The 21886-nt window shown below is 31.7% G+C and overlaps 1 protein-coding gene across 1 annotated transcript in view; it reads right to left on the bottom strand.

The window, feature by feature from the left end:
• The window catches only part of LOC129744271 (matrix metalloproteinase-2), a 658664-nt gene extending 637063 nt beyond the window's left edge, over window positions 1-21601 (bottom strand). The window contains exon 1 of the mRNA XM_055736708.1: window positions 20483-21601. The gene's annotated coding sequence lies outside the window, so the exon portion shown is untranslated. The remainder of the gene's footprint in view (window positions 1-20482) is intronic.
• Window positions 21602-21886: the final 285 nt, after the last annotated feature.

Genomic DNA, 21886 nt, shown 5'->3' with positions numbered 1-21886 from the left:
ATAGCGCCTTTAACACGTTCGTCGCCCAAAAAAAATCTCAGAGCATGAAAGTAAAGCGAGAGAGCTTCAGATTTACAACGCGTGGCAGAACTGAGCGGCAACTTTGCTTAAGAGAGCCGTCACCCATATATGGGTGACGTGGCGACGAACGTGTTAAGAATGCAATGATAAACCTTTAGAATACAGTTTTTCTGATACATTGAAAATGTGGCATTAGGACTAATATTACAAAATATAGTTAATGGACTTTTCATTCTTCGATTTTGTTTAATTTTTAACACGAGTAATGACCACAAGAAACTTGAAAAAGACAGCAATTTGTTTATTTTATCTAAAAAGATATGAAGAAAGCAGAAAAATTTGATCAAGCCTTCCCAAGTAACACAGATTATGCCAACTAGCATTAGGAAGTTTTATTATGGTTTAATTATGGCATTTTTTTGTGCAGCTCGTTTTATGGCGGTTTTATTATGGTCATGCAGAATGCTTATAATTTTTTTCGACCATATGTATTCAGATGGTTTTGAAAACGCTAATAAAACTTTTATTAAACATGCTGTTTTAGTTATTTTGAAAGAGTTATGAATGCTCTTTTTAAACTATAATAAAACACAAACCTAGAAGTTTGCTCCAAGCTTTCTTTTGCATGTTCTATAATAGCGCTCAGTGCATGATTATTAAACCGCCATAAAACTTAGTGACAGTTCTCGATCAAGATGTCAAAACAGGACACGCACAGATTAGATAGCACATATTTGAATTGGAACTCCCATTTTTACACATTTTTGGTAAGTTATGCGTGTTGGTTTTGAGTTAAAATTAAAAAAATACATCTTTGAAAACTGGAAATCACCGAAAGTGATATGAATATCTTTACAATATGAGTTTTGAGTGAAAGGGCCCAAATAGTAGGAAAAAATTGTTGCTTGACGCCATCATTAATTCAAGATGGCGGCTTCCGCTTTTATTTTCAAAGCTGTAAATTACTGAAAATATAGTGAAACCTTCACAATATGGTTATTAGTTGAAAGTAATAAACGAGTAGAAGTCAAATTTCGTTGCCCGTCGCCATCTTAAATCCAAGATGGCGGCTACCACTCAACTTGAAAATACTGTAAATGACTGAAAATCAAATCAAATATCTCTTTTCGCGTTTCTCTGAAAATCTGTAAGTGACTGAAAATCCCACAAAAACCACCACAATACAGACCCTGTTCGTTTTTGGCAACATTCGATTTTGGCAACATCGAATTTGGCAACATCGAATTTGGCACATGTGCCTAAATCAGACGGTTAACAGAAACAACATAGCCTAATAGTTTTCGTTAGAATAAGGCCAATACAATTTAAACATAATATCATGATAGGAATAATAGAATTACATAAATAGCAAAAAAAACAAAAACTATAAACAAAACAAGAAAAGTGCTAAAGGCATTAGAAACATAATGAAAAAATAATAAAAGTGATTTAAAATGATCTAAATTGTCTTAAAATAGTAGTTTTAATGTAGTATTACGTGAAAAAAAGTTGTGTTCAAGCGATTTTTATTGATTAACAGTATTTTAAATTCAGTGGAAGCTGCCATCTTGGATTTCAAGATGGCGTCGGAAAGAAAAAAATCGACTTCTAGTTTAGCCCTTTCACCCAATACCCGTATAGTGGTGGTTTAATGCGACTTTTTGTCAGCATTAAGCATTAAAAGTTGAGCGGATGCCACCATCTTGGATTTCAAGATGGCGTCTGATAGCGAAATTCAACTTCTACTCGTTTAGCCCTTTCACCCGATACCCATTTGGTTGGAGTTTCATGCGATTTCAAGTCATTTACACCATTTTAAAGTTCAGCAGAAGCCGCCATCTTGGATTTCAAGATGGCGTCAGACAATGAAATTTGACTTCAACTCATGATTTATTCCACGGGTCATTCAAAACCAATCCCTTTTCATTCAAAAAGTCTGTCCTCATTTACTGTACTAATGATTAACAACTCAGAAATGAGGAACTCAACCTTAGCGTGTAATTGGTTGGCTTGCGAGAGAAACGTCAAATCGTAGCTTTTTTTGGGGTCATCATTAAACCATATTAAAACTATGAATTGACTCACGCCATGTTGGTTGCAAAATCGAAGGGCACAAAATGACGCCATGTTGATGGATTCACAATGATAGCATTGGAAAATATTTTTTCAGGCCTTTTTCCATCAATTCCATCATGATTGACCATCAGATTTGACGAGGCGCATTTATTTTAAGATACTTTTTCATATACTTTTTACCTAAAATCTTGACTGGCAGTAGAAAAGACGCTCAATATATGGTTAAAACATTGGTTTTTTTAGCTATTAATTTTACCAGATCATATCTGAATAATGCAATCATCATTCATCAACCATTATGGTTGCTGGAAAAAATAAAAAAAAAACTCCGAGAACTGACAGAACCGAAAAAAACAAAAATTTCTAGCATGTTTAATAATACCTTTTTAAAAGCTTTGGTGACCAACATTAATGACCAACAATTATATGTCTTGATGACGTTTCTAGGGTAGGGCCAAATAGCCTGATTTTGGCTTTATTAGAGTCCAGGTGATGTTATAGAATGCGCTTTAGCTTTTAATGAAGATTAATGCGATAGTCCAAACGATGTTTTGCTGACCATAATAAAGTTAAAATTGTTACTTGGGTTCTCATTCTCCTCTATATTAGAATATTCTGTTCAAATATTTAAATTATTTAGTAACCTCAAAATTTCCAAAACGAGTCAATAGTTTCTTAAAATAATGATGTAAATGTTTTCGGCGTTTTCAGTCTTCATAAGATGTTAAAACGAGGTTTTATACTACATCCGACGTTTCGGCATAATTTATTTAGTCGATAGGACAATTTCAATATGTTTCTTAAAATAGTTTGAAATATTTAAAGGCCACGAAAAAAAGTGAAAGAATTTTAAAACAACGAAAACTTCAACAAAATATTTAAATTGTCAATGATTTTACCATAAGCGTACATTTTTTCTCAGAGAGTTTCAATAAATAATAATAATATATGTTAAAAAAATTTAATACTGAGATCGATTAAAACATCTTATAATAAATGAAAAAAATCCTTTAAAATATAAAATATAGGAAATGAAAAAAGAACAATTTCTGTCGTTCAAAATTTTAATATGAATGTAAAAAAAACATACAAATAAACATTTATAGTTTATTAAGCGCCCACCATTTAAATTTTTTAAGGAAAACCCTGCCCCATTCCAAAATATTTAATCAGAGTATCTCTATATATAAAACCTCACATTTTGAAGATATTTGACCTCAAATATAGTTTTTAATCCAGAAAACTATTTTAAGACTGTAACTTTTTTAAGACTATAACTATTTTAAGACATAGAGTTTCAATTGTAACTCATAACCTCAGACACCTCACAATTTTGGCACGCTTATTGCGAATGATTTTCTGAAACAGAAATATATGTTAAGTGTTCAAAAGACAAATGAAATTTGAACAAACATCATAAATATGTGTTTATGTTCTTTGATATTGATAAGTTTTAACAATTATATCAAAATAAACAAAAACAAATAAAGTACCTAAGAAAAATAATAAAAATTTCATGGAATTCTTCAAAAATCAAACAAAAGATTAAAAATGACTAGAAAAACAACCAAAAAAGTAATAAAAAACTACAAAAAAACCCAAAAAAAAATCCTAAATAAGTCTAAAACATGATGATACTTAAAATGGTCAAACATGACGAAAAGTCTCGTGTATCACAATATCAATGGTTTATTTTTGATTTAAAAGTTTAAAAACAGTTGATGATAAAACTGCGTTCAGGTGTGTTGCCAAAATATAAAGGGACCATTTGCATACATAGAAAAATAAATCGCCAGTCAATAGATTTAGAATTTCTTTTAAAAATTTTTGAGCGCTGAGATTGAATATTTTGTATAGATTTTTGGTCTCTTAAAGGATTTTCAAATTGAATTTAACAAAAAATATAATACCGTAAAAAGGGGTAACTTTGATCACCGGGGTAAATTTGACCAACAATAAACTTTTCCACATTATCATCAATAACTCAGTCTATTGTATGAATTTTTGGAAACTGTTTTCTACGTTTGAAAGCCTAATAATTGGGAATCAAATAGGCAAAATTTGGTTTGTATTTGATTTTTTTTCTGTAAGTAAAAAAATTAATTTCAAAATCTTAAAATATCTATTTTTTCGAGGCTCGCAAAAAAACAGCTCTCCTGATGATACCAAAAAGCATTTAGAAGCAAACGGGTTGTTTAATGTGAAAGAACAACTTTTTTCTTTGTATATGAACAGTTATAGTGCTATTTTTATAGTAATTTAATGATAAATTTTTGATATTTAAAAAATAAGGACATTTTCTAAGAGTAAGCCCGTGTTGGACAAATGGATAGGAACACTATCAAATCGTTAACATTGAAGAAAAAATTAAAATCGAAATAGTGGGCCTAGAGGAATGTGTGAAGGTAAAATTTCGTTCGTATTTTGAAGCTCAAACTATTTAGCAATTATAATTATTTTTACCCCTAAATTTCAAGCATCATAGTTCTTTTTTCGATTATAAATATTTCTTAAAAAAACCGTAAAAATCAAAGTTAAATTGATGAACTAGCATTTGTAAATATTGCGAAGGTGTTTTGTATCCTTGATAATCAAGAAAACTCGTTTAAATCGTCAGATAAGAGACTGATCAATGTCACCCCAAAGCATCAAATTCTGATCAGAGACGAAAATGATTTTTGAATCAAATTTAAAGATGTCTAATAAATTTCTGCATCCATGCTGTACGTTCATAGGAGTCCAGTACTCGTTTTAAAAATATAAAACTTGCCACATTCCCCTGAACAGAGAAAATAATCAAAAAATATTGAAAAAAAGTGATCAATATTACCCCGGATTACGGTAATTATAAATAGAATCTTAATATAGCAGCAAAATATTTTTCAAAATTGAATGTTTCATATTCGATTTTTGGAAATAATACTAAGCAAGAAAAAAATTCCTTCTCATGTTTCTCAAAACAAAAGACTTAAAATTTTTAGCTCTAAAAGGAGCTTTCCTACAGAAAACATAGAATATTTTGTTTGAAGTTTGTTCACTAATTGGAAACTTGAAGTAAGTAGATACCTTCAATTATTTTTTGGTGATCTTCAGAGTGCCGATTTGGCTGGTTTCAATTTTTATGGGTGTTCAGATATACATTTCATAAAGAAATTCTTGAAAAAATGTTATCTAAATTAGGCAATTATATGACAACCGTTAAAAGCGACAGTCAGAATTTTAAAAGAAAAACTAGAAGATAGTTTAATATTTTGAGTAATCTTTTGATCTCTTAAAGGACTTTTAAGTTGAGTTTGACAAAAATTAAAATAAATAAAAATTTAATCTCTGGCAACAATATACCTATTTTTTAAAATTCCAAAGCATTCAATATTTGAATTTTGGAAAAATTATTAAGCAAAGAAAAAAAATGACAATTTTCTCAAATCAAAAGAATTCATTTTTTTTGCTGTACTGATTATTACAAGGAGCTTTCCTACAAAAATCATAGAATATTTATATTGTTTAATGTTGGAGCTTGAAAACTTTGAAAAAACTTGAAAACTATTAAATCTTAGAATGAAAATTTTCCATTTTAATGATTTTGAAAACAACTCTGAAGTAGATACATAAGTAGAATTTTTTTTTGTGAGCTTTAGAATGCTAATTTTGCTAGTTTCAATTCTTATTGTCGATCAGATATACTTTCCAAAAAGAAATTCTTGAAAATAATTCATCTGAATTAGACAAATACATGGCGACCGTTAAAAGCAACACTCATAATTTAGAGAAAAAGTGGAAAATAAACTATCTATATGAACTAATAAATAAACGTGTGACAAAATTTCAATTACTTATTGTTGAACAACATCTTTGTTCGAGCCGTTACAAATAAGCGAATTGTAAAAAAAACATCTTTCTTCGAAATTTAACTAATTCTCGGAGAACAAACATTTTCTGAATCACTGTTTTCAAATAAAAACAAGCCACTGATTTATTCACGCTGAACAAATTTTTTACAAAACCTTTCAAAATCAAGCATTTGAACTCGAATTTTTCAACATTACATCCGGAGAAATGTTAGCAGAATTCGGTAAAAATTCGAAAAAAAATATAATAAAGTGACTAAGAACCCCAAAAATTTTAATTTTTTTTATCGAAACACGTCAGCAGTTCAGCATATCATCATTTAAATGATTTTCAAATTATTATTATCAAAAAAAAGCTCTCACAGTTAAATTGCGAATTTCATTGAGCGATTCTGAACTTGAATATTACTATATTTTCAATCTTATTCCAAATTTATGATTCTGTGTCTTGAAAATTTTATTTCTATACTGGATTGTTGTTACCTTCAAAACTTTTGTCATATTTTTAAGAACTTATGACAAAAGCTTCTTTTTTTTAAAGTACTTTATTTTTAAATTAGATAAATGATTTTTAATTTTATTCTTTCAACGCATTATTTTTCAAAAATTTTAACACATTACATGAACACAAGTTTTTTTAGGATATGAAGGAGAAATAGACATTTGGATTTGAATTATAAATTTTGCAATTCCAGTTTTCTTCTGAATGTAACTTTGATTCTCAATTTTGTATTTGAATTTCATTTGTAATTTTATAGTTCGATTTCAATTTGATACTTTGAATTGTGGGTCTGAATAAAATCCGATTTTAGGTTTGGAATTTCCCTGTTAAACTGTCTATATTGGGGCTTGTGATATAGCTCAGTTAACAAGTCTGTTGTCTCCTAAGCCGATGTCCGCGACTTCGAGCCCAAGAGTAAACATCGAACACAGTTGTACCGGATAAGTTTTTCAATAACGATTCGCCTACTGCAACGTTGATAAAGTCGCGAATGTCATAAAGATGATAAAACTACTATAATCGAAAAAAAAACTGTCTGTATTTCCATGGAATTTGAATTTAATTCTGTTGTATTTATTTATTTTATAATCTTTGTCTGAAGTCTTAATGTTACTTCCCAATAGTCATGAGGAAAATATATACATTCTACTTAATTTATTCATAGGAGCCCCCCTACCCCTCGAAAAATTGACCCACGCCCCCGATGCGATGGCTTAATTCAGCCCTGCTCATAATTTAAACATTTTTTGAATATTTTTTAGATCATGACATTAAAAAACGAAAACAGGGGTGTTTAAAAACGTACTTTTGAAGCAGTGAACCGTCAATATGGTTTTAGTCAAAGTAGATTATTTTTTAAAAGTGGATTGTAAAGTTGACGTAATTTGACCCATTTTAGCAGTTTGGAAGTAATATCTTAACGTTGTCTGAGAAACATATTTGAGTAACGTTACGAGGTTTCTAAAACTATAAATGTTTTACATACGATTGAGGAACAAGAGAGATACAGCGATTTTAAGCGAAAAGTGTCAAATTGACATTCAAGGTCTGATTATGGAGTTTATTTGTCTGAGCATCCAGGGATGTATCCCCAAAAAAAAATTAAAATGCTAAATTATAGATTTCGTGAATAATTGAGAATCACAGAAGATTTGTTTTGTATTTAGAGCTCCTGAATAAAGATAAAAACAGCCAAACTTCTAACAGTGTTAAATTGACACCCAAAAGCGCATTGTGGGTAATCGATTTGAAAAATGTTTCTATCCGGAGACTTGTAATGAACAATGAAAATAATTCACTTCAAACAAAATTTTGAATATTTGCATACGAAATTAAGACTTTTAACTCTTAAAACTTATGAATTTTACAACTTGTGTGGATAAATGATTTCAAAATATTCTTTTCTTTTCAAGAAAATGTGATGATCTGACCTTTAGAACTGTTAAAACAGTTTGGGTAACAAAAAGTTGCCAGATTTCCCGTCTTTATCTGGGTTTGCACGGATATCTAATACAAAATTTTGAAACAATGCAGCCTGGCCCGATTGCTCGGTTTTCATTGAAAAAAAGTCCGGATTTTGCCCGAGTTTATTCACTTTATCTAACAAATCAACCAAAAGAACAAATTTGTTTATGCTTCCAAACAGAAACTTTTCGACCAAGTTTTATAAAAACAATCAAGAAAGGTTTTTGGAAGCCTAAAATACAATTTAAAATCTGTCGATGAGTTTTGATGAAACATTTTTTTTCATTTTTATTTCTTATGTTCATTGATTTTTGGGTTTTGACAAAATTCGCCCGGAAATTGCCTGGATTTTTGAAAAGACTTCAGTTCATTTTCAAAAGAAGCAAAGCTCAGGATTGTGAAAATAAGAAGTAAGTAAGATAAGCATTTATATTTACAGATAAAAATGGTTTTCTGAAATTAAATTTCTAATTAGATTTCTATAAATAAAAAGAATATAGAACAACGAATAGTGATTTTTCACCATCCAATTGTAGGTTAACTAACTAAAAATGAATGAGTTCTTTACACAATCCCATCATTTTGAACGTATTATCGAATGTGAAAATTGATAACTGACATGAAATGACGGTACTGCGTGGATTAACGAAAAGAGAGGAAAAAAATGTGATAAACCACATTTCGGTCAACACATACGTACATACATATGTCGTGATTTCCCTGACAGTTGAACCAGAATCATCCCCCTGTGGCATGGCGGTGACGTGACGGCTTAAGGCTTGTTGGCCCGATCGATTTCGTAAATAAAAGAAAGGTATTTTAATATGGTTTCGGCCAATCAACACAGGTTTCGCGAAAATACGTTCCAGATAAATGAATTTCAGTGATTTTATTCGCACTCTAAAAAAGTCGACATTTCAAAGTCAAAACAAGTACAATTTAGGTTAGTTATACAACAGTCGATTGAACTCAAATAAGCTTCAATTAAGAAATAGGTTCAGACCCAAAGTAATTTGCACTTGAAAATGATCTGACAATTTTTATCAGTGTACTGGGAGGCCCTTCAGACTCGAAAAACCAAATGACCATGCAAGGGTTTATGGAGAATTAATTTTTCTCTGACTATTTTTTTTTTCGCCTGCTCAAAAATCTGAAGCCCACTCAGACTGCTTTCCTGCTGCTTGCCCAGAGTGGAATTGATTTCATTGAATTTTAATTGGTGGAGAACATGTGACAGTTTTTTTTTCCACTGCATGGCTGCCACTCAAAATTGGCACGATGAATAATGAAGGATCGATTCGGTGGACTGGAACAATTGTTTCCACATTTTTCGCGCATCGATCGCCGGTTCATTGAGAGGGAAGTATTAAAAGGGTTATTCTGAGAATAAACTTTTCGATAAATGATTCGGTCAATTTAAAAATGCCTGTATTCTTAAAATGCTGATGCTACTTTTCTTCTTTAGAGATCATCCAAATCTGATTTTGTCATTTTATAAACATTTGCATGTTTTTGTTAAATAACAAGTTTTCAATTGGTTTAGAATTAATCGGAAATTTGAATCTCTGTCCTCAAATACAATAAATTAAACCGCCCCAGTGACAAAACTGAATTGAACAGCCAAGCAACGTCCCAGTCCCAGAATCACGTTCGATTTCAATTAATTTGTTATTTTGACATTTACGCCCGGATTGGCGCGCATTATTTTTTTCAACGATTCCAGAGTTCGAATGCAACAACCGCGTCGCCGTCCCCCATACATATTTTTGTTTGTTTTTTCGCTAATTTATTGGTACTGGTCGTCCGAATTCTCAGTGATGCTGCTTTGGACTCTCGAAATGCCTCCAGTAGAAGGGGAATTGCAATGAATTTTTGGGCAACCACACCGCAGTTTGGTCAATTTGATTGAGCACTTTGGGCGGCCGGCCAGTCGCTGGACGTTAAGTAATATTAATTTCGTGAATGTGTACACAATTCGGGACCAAACGTGTGGCGTTTTTCCTCCCTGAACTGATTTGTTTGGCTGCTGGCGATCTGGGACTGTGGTTTCGAGATGTATTTGTATGGTCAATAAACTAATAATTTTGGAACTCTTTCTGCGATTCAGCAGGAATGCCAATTTCATACATACTCATATGAAGATCTCTCACTCAACATGAATAGAAAAATTTATAAAAAATTAAGATTTGAATAAACAAAAGAGTATAAGTTACGAAGAAAACTTCATATTTCACCCCGCAACATTCTATCTTGTATAAAAAAAAATTAAATATCAATACATCAATATCAATCTAACGGAGGTTAAGTACATATAATATACAATAATCTATATACAAATGACCCATTCCAGCGGGACGTCACAACGCTTGCAAAACAATTTTTTTGTATATGTTTAAAAACTTTACGGTTTATTGCAGAGATTAAAAAAAAATTACATCTCTAAGTTCAGAATTTAAATTGCTACAACTTGAAAGCAAAAGTATATGTATTGAATATAAGCAAAAGAAATTGTAACGTTACAACGCCCCACTTCTTCCACTTTTTTTTACAAAACCGTACGTATCTGCTCTTTTATTCTACAAAACTTTGAGAAAATTTTAGAAAAGTATCAATACAGAACAAGCAACAAATCTCTGTTTTTGATTTTTTTTTAATTTTGATTTTTAATTATTTTAAAGCGATTTATGTTCGTGACGTCACAAAGCGCCATTTTTTATTAAAAACGGTTTTGCAAAGCATTGTGACGTCATCAAATTTAAGTTCAGCTACTACAGCTTATTTTACTTAAAAAAAAGCTTAGAAACTTAACAAATGATGTGATTTGGTAATGAAGTAGATCCATTCATTCCCAAAAAATTAAATGCATTGAATCCAAAAAGCATATAGAAGCATATAAGCAGAGAAGATTTGCAACAATGCGCACATCAATTTTATTCGAAATTTATTTGTACGATCCCGTGAATATTATTTTGAAAAACAAATACTAGGGAAAAATTAAAAGTAAAAGCGTTTAAATGTGTTTCTAAAACATTTCAAAATTTAAAGGAAAGGAAAAATAAATGATAATTTCAAAATTTCTAGGCCTAGCACAAAGTCCAATGCTTAATTTGAGGGATCGGACCTAGGAAAGAGATGGCGTAATGAGCCTAAAATTTATATGGAATTATGAAAAATGTTGCATGGAATGAATATGAAAACCCAGTTTTGCACCAATTCCTTAAGCCTCTATCGACCGATTTGTTTTCATGATAGTTTTGCACGAAGCTTTAATTATGACAAATCGAAAGGTCCCATTTCGATAATGGTTTTTTAAATAAAAAGAAAAATATTGAGTTTCAAAAATTGGCCTCTTAAGGTTCAATTAACGAAAAACACATGAATGGTCGAATCAACGCTTTTACACCCGTTTTTAAGGCTTAATAACTGTTTTATGAAAACTCTAATCGAAATACTTCCTTCAGATGAAATACTATCATAGTTGAAACTTTAAAACGCTCAAATTTAAAAAAAAAATCGGTAGATAAAACCAAAATTATCGGATAGAAACTATTTTTTTTTTTTCATCCCGAACCAAATTCATATATTTCCATACAAACTTCAGTCTAGTTGCGCGACCCCTTTCTTTAGTATAATCTGGCCCAAATTTAACATGAGACCTTGTGCTAGTACATATTTTAATTTCTTTAATTTTGAAATTCTGTTAAAAGCTTCTTTTGTCAGATTTTATGTGAATATGGAGTTTGATTAGGATTTTCTAGTAAATTTCTTTCAGGTGGGAAGGGCAGTTTCTTTTTAATGATTTTTATTAGAAACTTATTTTCTACGATTTTTTCTTCTTATGATTTCTTCTCTTGAATTGAATTTATCGTTTATCAATACGAAAAGACATATCTCTGTTAAACAGCTTATAACTTTTTCGCCTAATAATATACAAAGTTATGAGATTCGACAAAGTTGTTCAGTGGAAAATTTCCCTTAGGAATTTAATAAATTAGCACAAAAACTGTCAGCTGGCTCGGTTCCAAAGAAGAAACAAAAACTATGTTGATTTTTCAGTACAAAATATTCAATTTTCCCATACAAACCTAAAAGTTCAAATTTACTCATGTAAACGTAACTTAAAAATTCTACAAAAAATCATGGATGAGTTTTGGGCCAAGATGAAGTTTTTTAGACCCCAGGGTTTGAGAAATTCAAAAATGACCCCAAATCGACTCAGTCTACTATAACAGTACTGAAGTGAAAAGTCTTGAAAGTTTTCGAAAAAAAAGTATATCAATTTTCGCGTCGTCACAACGCATTATTTACTCGGGTGCAACTCACAACTTTCTGAACCGATTTTCATTCTCAAAATTCGATTGATTTCCTCTCAAACGGTTTGAAGAGCTCCTAGAGTTTTGACAATCTGTGACGTTTAAATTAATCAATAATAGAAAAACAGTAGAATTTTCGTGACGCCACAATGCTTAAAAATTCTAGAGCGTAGTTGCAGTGATTATTCTTTCTCATATCATACTTTAAAACTGGTTTTTTAACATTATTTTGCAAAAACTTGTTTTTTGACATTGCTAAGTTTTTGACAAAGTTATGTTTCAGATAAATAATAATTGTTAAAATCAATTTATTTTTGTACTACAGTTTTAAAAATTTAAACGATAACAAACTCAATTCTAAAAGAGGCAACTAAAATGTTTTGATGGAAAATTAAGCTCAAGAAATATTCGTCCTAATGCTGTGAAAAATAAAAATCGGTTCTTCAGTTGATAGCGTACTTGGAATGATTCATTTTTGTGTTTTGTGATTTTATGAGGAACAGATGTTATAAATCAGAATTTAAAATTTCAGTACATAACTAAAATTCTCCTAATTTTGGAAACTCTAATCTTTAAAAAGCTTTAAAGGAAAACAATTTTGGAAAAAAGGAGAAAAGTTATTGTGAAGTTCTTGTTTTGCAAAAATAAACTGTGATTTTTTAAGAAAAATTTCTTAAAGAATGCCACTTGCAGTACTTTACGCTTACTTACTTTTTTTTGCTTTGAGCTTACTAATTAATTCAATGATTTTCAAGCTATTCGATAAAAAAATAGTATAAAAATTTAAGAGGTAACCGATTTTTCTGATTTAAACCACCTGATCATGGATTCAAGTTATAAGTCTTTAAAATAAAAATCAACAAACCTTAGTGAATATTCGTTTGCAGTTTTTTTTCTTCCTAGTAAAAACTGGGAGTTTCCTAAATTATAGACTTTTTTTCGAATAAATTCTACCAGTTTTAAACATTCATTATATTTATTTTATTTCAAATTGATTCTGATTGTTCCTATGGAAAATAAGTAAAGGAAAAAAATCTTATTAAGGACCGTTTTTGTCATACGGGTTCAATAAGTTTCAGAAGATTACTAATCCAACTATAATGTTGAGTTGATTTTAAAAACTGTATCACTTTCCCTGCATTTTCTTCATTAGCAGACAGCACTTTTCTTAAAATTCCCAGGAAACCAGTTTCTTTGTTCCTCATCCAGTTCAGGAACAAGTTCAGGCACCGAAGCAAATTTGATTGAAAAATTTAACATATTAAATAAATGTTCCAAATAAAATTTAAAAATAAATACCTACATCAAAAACTAAAAATAAACATAAAAGAGGAAAAAATTATTCTAGGTTTCTTGAACTGAAATCTAAAATATCAACATAAATTTGACATAAAATTACTCTATTCATAGATGAGTTCGATAACATTTTCTAGACCATACCAATTATTTCAAAGTGAATAGTTTTACTCTTAACTTTGTTTTAAAGTTATATTTTTTTAACCGTGCATCGTTAAACGTTTAACGTTTGCAAAGGAATTTCGAAATATTATCTATCTATGTATGTATGTATGTATGTATGGTTCCCCCATCGGTAGCAAGGTCCTGCCAATGGCTGTGTGGCTTGGCCTTCGAATTTCTTCTAGGGCTTCCACGGTCCGATGGTTCGTCGAAGCAAGGCATCCAATCCTCAGAAACCTACAATGGCCGGCTACCCGTGCCGCTTGCAATTGTTTCTTTGGGTTAACCCCAGATGCATTCCTTCTAGAAATAAATCATGGTTATAAAGAATATAGGGCAGTAAGGAAAACTACTCAAAATATTGGATATACAAAACAGTAATATATAATAAGTAAAAATATAATTTATTTAAAAAAGGATACGAATCTGAAAGGTAAAATTATTAGAGCAAATAATCCGAATAAACACATACTAACAACAAGCCTGAAATTGTTCATACACAGCTTCTTCGTTGATGAATACATACTTGAAATTGATTCAAATATACAACATTATAGACAATAAACATAAATTCCAAGTTCTGATTGTTTGGAAATTTGTAAATGTTCAAGTATCCGCAATCTCAAATTACAAACATTAGAATTCTCTATTTTCCTAAATATCTTTGGAATAATACCCAATTCCCATGATTTGACTTTTCAAGATGTTCAACTATTCAAAATATTTCTTCAATTAGATTTAAATTTCAGTATTTAAGTATTTCAAATGGAACAGTTTTCCAAACCAAACTTTTATTTATTTATTTTCCGAAGTAAAGTTTTCTAATTACAAAAGTTTGACTGATATCAAAAATTAAAGAAAAGCAAAAATTCCTCTTTCATTAAGAAATATTCCAGTTTTAAAAGCCAAATAAAAAACTCGATGAATACATTCTAACATTTCTCAGATGTTAGTTGAAAAATTAAATATCAAAACTTTTGATTAATTCAAAATTATAGCGATCATACCGAAGTTCTTTTTTTTAAACTAATAAAAACAAAATTTTCCAAAACATGAATTTCAAATCTCTAAACGAGTTATGTCGTAAGCATAAGTAACTTTAAATTTTTATTTGTTTCTATTTGTTATTTAAAAATTATTTTCAATTTGAGTTTTAATTAAAAATTATTTCACTGACCCTTAGAACATGAAATATGAAGTATTCAAATTAATACATATAGATTACAGTTCCCCAATCGTAATTTTCCCATAATCTCGTAAAACAGGATTGATCTCACCGCATTTGTTCCGTCGAGTCTGCGTACTGGCTTCATCTCCGTCCTTCGATTTAAGAGCCTCCACTTGGTGCAGCAGGTGCAGAACAGGTGAAGAAAGACTTTTTTTTTATAATTCTCGCTTTTTTCTTCTTCATCAAAGAGCCAGAGAAATCTCGTTTTCGTAAACGTATCCCGCTCTCGAAATTCTATACAACACACGCACACATATCTACGACTTTGAAGCCCGCCAATGTAGCTTGCTGCGTACTGTGTGGAAACAGAATTCACAACATGAGCGCTAAAAGACGCCATATTTACTGAATTCAAATGAAATTTTCACTCCCGGAAATATCGACCATCACTTTATTTTCTTTCATTATTCTGTTGCATTTTTCGTCATATTAAGATTGAATTTGTTTTTTTTTCCTCGCACTGAACATCCCAGTCGAAAATCAATCGCGTATCCCCGACGTTTCCTTTTCGGCGTTCATTCGGAATTTGGCGGTTCGTCTTTTCATTCACTGCACTGAATTTTTACATTATGCTATTTACTGCAACCGGAGACTAATCACAAGCACTAGGAGATAGAACTTGTTTCGATTTTTCTCCTCCATCCAAGAACCAAGCACAAGGCGAACAAAACGGCAACGAACGATTCTTATAACCAACGACCCGCAGCAAACCGACGAACGAACTGCACTCGGCGAGTGCTAAAACGAAACTGATTTCGAAATATTATCTATCTATGATTAAAAAAACAATTTAAACAAATATATGCTAACAAAATTGGAAAATCTCAATGCATATGATAGAGCATTGTTTAGCATACTTTCAGAAAAATGTTGAAAACGAAACTTATAAAAAAAAACAATCATAATAAAATTTACCAAAAACAAAGAACCGAAAAAATAGAGCAACCTTTAGAGATGTAATCATGATTTCCCTTTTTTTTTTAATTTGAATGTTTTTTTTTTTAAATTAAATCATGTTTTATACAACGGTAAAATGTTTCGGCTTTTTCAGTCAATTCACGGATACAAAAACACCTTCTCTTCTTATTCCGACATTTCGTTCTTTATTTGAACTTTTTCACAGGAATCAACAATAAACATTACAATCTCTTAATGCACTAATTGACAACAACAAGGGGTTGTAATGTTCGTTGTAGATTCCTGTTAAAACGTTTAAATAAAAAAGGTGTTTTTGTATCCGTGAATTGACTGAAAAAGCTGAAATATTCTCCTGTTATACAATTTCACCAGTCGAAAACAATTATCTATTAATTTATCATTAAATAAATAAATAAAATACAAAGATTTCCTTTTTAGAAATACATCATTTTAAACTTGGATTGAAAAGCGTTTTTAACAAACATGATTTTTTTAAAGGAAAAAATACAGATTATGAGTAGAATTCACATTTAAAACCTTACCTTTTTGAAAGTTCACAGTGTTGTAAACTTAAATGTGTTTAAAAATCTCAAGTCAAATAAATAACAAATAAATGACGTTTTCCCCAGTTAAAAACCATTTCATAACATACTAAGGATCACAAAGAAATTCAAGCAGAAAGTTCTTAAAAATTGATTATAATTCATAATGGACAAACCTGAATCAATTAAATAAAATGCAGTTTTTGAGCAACTTAGAATGTATTCCAAGAGTTCTAGAATATTTCTTTTCTCTAAACTTATTTATTTTTTAGTTATTCTTCTAAGCGCAAAACTTCCATTTTGTTTGATTAACTCTAATGGCGTGTGCAAATTTGAAAATTGATCAATTTTGAGTAACATTTATCCGTATAACTCATTTGGAATAATTTGAGTGTTCTAAATCAAAGTATGTTACATTAACAATCAGCAATCGGGTTTTTTAAATAACTATTGAAAATAGTTAAATTTATTTAAGAAATTTATATTCTTTTCTGTCACAACTTTAATACAATACGAAACAATTTAAAGTAAAAGTTTTAAATCAATTATCAACTTTCTCCAACACCATAAGTTATTTTGAATTCTACGAAAAAAAAAATTAAACGGAAATTTGAACGAAAAGAAGTTAAAAAACGGAATTTAATTTTAGATTTTTTTAAATAACAAGTCAAATTGTTTTGCAGGTTTTATGAAATTTATTCAATGAAGTTTTTTTAACTTTTCAAGTAATGTCATAATTACTTGTAATGACATTTTTCCAAATTTTCAAAAACTTTGGAATGAACTTTTGTAGATCATTCCTCATAATTTTTATCAAAATATTATTTCTTATCAATGATTGATTTCACTTAAAACTGATTCATTTAAAAACTTATGCGGTATCAATCTTTTTTAACACAGACGCCAAAATGCTGTTTCTAAGTTTTCATATAATTTCTATAAGTATTTTTTTTTATAGAAAGCCTTTTTGTTCAAGAAATTTTGTCCTTAAATGAAAAAAAAACCTGATTTTTTCAATCTTCTAAAATTGTTTTAATTTTTCAAATAAATTAATCAAATGTTAAAGCATAATTTATTTTGTTTTCAAACAAATTTACCAAATGTTACAGTCAAACTATTAATGTTAATTATTATTTTTTCTTGGTTTTTCAATTCTAAATTTTGGTGATCCGAAAATAAAATCTTTTTGGAAGCTTACAACTTCAAAATTTTCAAGAAGAAAAACATCATTTCTACCTTTTGTTTTTCCAAGTATTATAAATTAACAACGACAATATATTTAGAGCTTGAAATATTAATCTCTAAACTTGCGCTTGAAAATTTATAACGTTTATAACGTTTATAACGTTTCACTTATTTATACTTTCTTAAATCATCTTTTTTTCGAATCGATCGTTTTTTTTTTGTTTCGATTATAGCTGATTGACCATCTTTATGGCATTCGCGACTTAATCTCAACGTTGCCGAATCGATCATGATTTTTAATTTATTTTCCAAGCATACCTTTTGAGTAAATGATTCGAAGTAGCAGCTTTAAAGCTAGATTTGAATGAGCTATGTGACCTAAATAAGTATTTACTTTGTGCTTCCAAAACTTCAATATTAACAACAAATCTTGGAATTTCTGATATTTCTTTTTATCAGTTCTTTTATTGATCATTTAAGAAATAACCCATTTTCCAACCTGAACTGTGTCAGTATAAACTTTCAATGGTGAATTTAACATGTCATCATTTTGAAAAATTTATTGATGACTTATCGGAAATACCATGGATTTAAGAAATTGATATAAGAAATCAATTTCCTTATTTATAGAACATTTTTGGTATTGCAATTACGTTTAACTAAATTACAAATATATAAAGAGGTTATTGTCGACTTCAGAAATGAATTTTTTTATACTTTATTTGCTACTGGAAGAATTAAAAGAACGATTTTATCTTTGATTTTGATTACTGGCAATTTGGAAATGAAATAAAATATAACTTCTTTCTATAAAATTAAATTAAATGATCAATTAAGTGTTTTGAATTAATTCTCTTAAGTTCAAAATGCAATTATTCCTAATAAGGAATCCACATTTCAAATCATGATTAAATATTTTATTCAAATTCGAGATATTACAGCGGATTTTTTACAGTAAACTCTTCTGTTGAAAATCAAGGAAGAAAAATGAAAATTAAGATGATGATTAACAACTACACTGAGGTTTTTTTTACGCGGTATTTCGTACCGCGTAAAAAAAACAGCGTAAAAAAACCGCGTTAATTCGAAAATCCGCGTAAAAAAACCGCGTTAATTCGAAAATCCACGTAAAAAACCGCGTTAATTCGAAAATCCGCGTAAAAAAACCTCGTTAATTCGAAAATCCAAGTAAAAAAACCCCGAAATTCGAAAATCCACGTAAAAAATCCATTTAAATTAAAAAATTTGCGCAAAAAAGCACGTTACTAAAAAAACGCGTAAGAACCATGATTATTTAAAAATTTGCGTACAATGATAGTTTATTTTTAAGATAAAAAACAAAATCAATTAGATAAATAGAATAGTAGAATATAGTGAGGCTTATTTGACAGTGTGGAATTCAGATCGTCTCATGTCTCATGTCTCATGTCTCAGGTCTCATGTTCCATGTCTCAGGTCTCATGTCTCAGGTCTCATGTCTCATGTCTCAGGTCTCAGGTTTCAGGTCTCATGTCTCATGTCTCATGTCTCAGGTCTCATGTCTCAGGTCTCAGGTCTCAGGTCTCATGTCTCATGTCTCATGTCTCATGTCTCAGGTCTCAAGTCTCATGTCTCATGTCTCATGTCTCATGTCTCGTGTCTCAGATCTCGAGTCTCATATATCAGGTCTCAAATCTCAGGTCTCATGTCTCAGGTCTCAGGTCTCAAGTCTCAGGTCTCAGGTCTCAGAGTCTTAGAATATTTTCTCTGGAAAACCGCGTTAATTCGAAAATCCGCGTAAAAAAACCACGTAAAAAAATACCGTGTAAAAAAAAACGCGTAAAAAAACCTCAGTGTATTTTCTTTTTGCTTAACCATTTTTTGTCATGGTTAACTTCGGACCTTATCTGAAAATCTAATTTTTTTTTTTTAATTTCGTGTTATATTTTATGTATTTTATTCCAGTGAACTTTTTATTTTATTCAACATTTTAAATCGCATCGCATTGACTGATTAAAAATTGTATACAAGACTGCTTGAAATTAATTTTCACACTAATTTTCAGTTCCGATAAGAAAACTCATTTTGAAAAATTTATTGATGACTTATCGGAAATACCATGGATTTAAGAAAATGATATAAGAAATCAATTTCCTTATTTATAGAACATTTTTGGTATTGTAATTACGTTTAACTAAATTTGAATTTTGAAAACCCCCCTCATGGACGGGCCAGGAACGACAAGCAATTATATTTTGAATATCGAACATCTGTAATCTTAGGTCAATAATTAGCATTCGACTCTAAGTTTAGTGAGAAGATTTTTAGATATAAATGAGTATATAAAAATGAATGTTATATGTTGTGTTTGAATCTATATGAACTACAAAACCAAAAGATTCTGAGCTCATACATTTCACATCTTTTAATTACTTCAAAGTGGCAAAATAATGGTTTCCCGTTAAAATAAATGTTTGCTCACTCGTTCCATTTCATCAGACCCCAACTAATCATCAACCCTAGGGTGTTGGACGTCGTTTGTGTTATGTAGACCATTAAAGTATCAACAGAAAAAAGACCAGTGAAAAGAAAACGACTAGAAATAGCAATTTTGCAGCTCACGAACAACATCGAAAAAATGGGCACTAAAACCGAGCACCACAGAAAATTTTCGCGAAGAGTGTTTTATTTTTTAAGGGAAAAGCTTTTTATGCTCTTCAACAGCGAAAGAGTTATAAATCCCGCGCCAGCAGCGGATTCTACCCGGTTCTAGTATTTCCCGGTGATATAGTGACATGACCTGGAGTCGGGTTCTATTTCGTATAAGGAACATCATCCGGAGCAGAATAAATGTTATGAATTTTGCGGCTCGGTGAAAATGCATAGTCGACATCATCAGTTAGAGGGAAAAAAACCGTGAAAAGAAAACGCAAAATAGTAACACTCACTTGGCCATCATTTGTCCGTCCGGCTGTTCGTCCCTCCAGGAGTTTCAACTCTCCATTAAATGGCGATGATTTTTTTGTTGTTGTAGCTTCTACAATCGTTTTCAGTCCTTCGCTCAACCATTCGGCAGCCGGAAGCGCACCCTTCCGGGATCTCCTGTAGGAATTCTGTTATCTCTCACCACACACGTTGCTATCACTTTGTCCGAAAGAGCAATCTTCTCTGGGCGGATCGGCCGTGGTCCATAAATTTTGCCGCCTCTGCTGCCCATTGCTGGTTGCAGTTCTTCCGGCCAACATCGTGTCATCACTTCTGCTTCTGGAAGCTGATGCTGTCGATGGACCGAACTCCAGAGAAGCTTACACGAAGACGACGACATTCGACATTTGCTCTTTAACACTTGAAAAATTCTGCACCGCATCGCACCACTAAATGGGGGTCTAAATGGCCCGAGGAAGGCACTTTTCTGGCCCAAATGATTCCCTACTTGTCGTCCTACAACTTGTCGATGGCCCTTCCGGGGTCGAACTTCTTGTCACCAACTACACTCAATAATGCACACACTTATTCTTTGGGGTTCGCACCATTTCCGGGGTTAGCTCAGTGGCTGACTTTTTGTCCGAACAGGAGTCAACTTTGGCACACGACCAGCCCAGGCTAGATCTGGTCGATGACTAAATTTATAATCAACTGCTGAACCCGACCTCACCGCGCTCGAGAGGCCGACCTCCGGATTTTGGGATGGACGTCGGATAGCCAGACTCTTGCCTCCAAAGAATCCCGGGGAACAGTAGTCGTGCTGCGATGTCCCGAGCAGTAGAGCACAGCGTGTATCCCGCACGAACTTCCGAACCCGTTCTGCTGCCAAACGGTGGCACACTTTCAACGTCAACCCCGTCCTGCACAAATCCGGTCGATCGGGAACGCACTCGGTCGGCTACCCCCCAACCCGAAGAACTGCCTGCACTCGGGTCTCGGTACACCCGGACCCGAACCAGACGAAACAAAAGCAGCTGATAAGCCCACCGGATCCTCCAGATAACGACACTCACCAAAAACGCCCCCCACGAAAAGCCACCCCAAAGCAAGAACACACAGAAGAAGCACACTACACGGTTTCACGCTCCAGAATGCTCTGACCGCAGCAGCAGCAGCAGCACCGTATAAAGTATGCAAACCCCACCGATAAGAGGATGCTTGCTTGCCACCGGAAAATCTCCCGTCATTTGGAATCTTTGCATTCGCGGCAACGAGTCGGGTCGTCCGAATCGCAACCCGAGAACTCGTCGTGTATGCGAGCTTTCAGGGGAAATTTCGATCGATTGCGACTGCGCCAACTTCCGATCACTCATCGGTGGGTGTTTGACGAACTTTAATCGGTCTTTGTGTCTGGAATCGTCTGGAAC

This window comes from Uranotaenia lowii, chromosome 2 (assembly GCF_029784155.1).
Source record: "Uranotaenia lowii strain MFRU-FL chromosome 2, ASM2978415v1, whole genome shotgun sequence".
Lineage (NCBI taxonomy): Eukaryota > Metazoa > Arthropoda > Insecta > Diptera > Culicidae > Uranotaenia > Uranotaenia lowii.
This window is presented reverse-complemented; position numbering and strand designations above follow the sequence as displayed.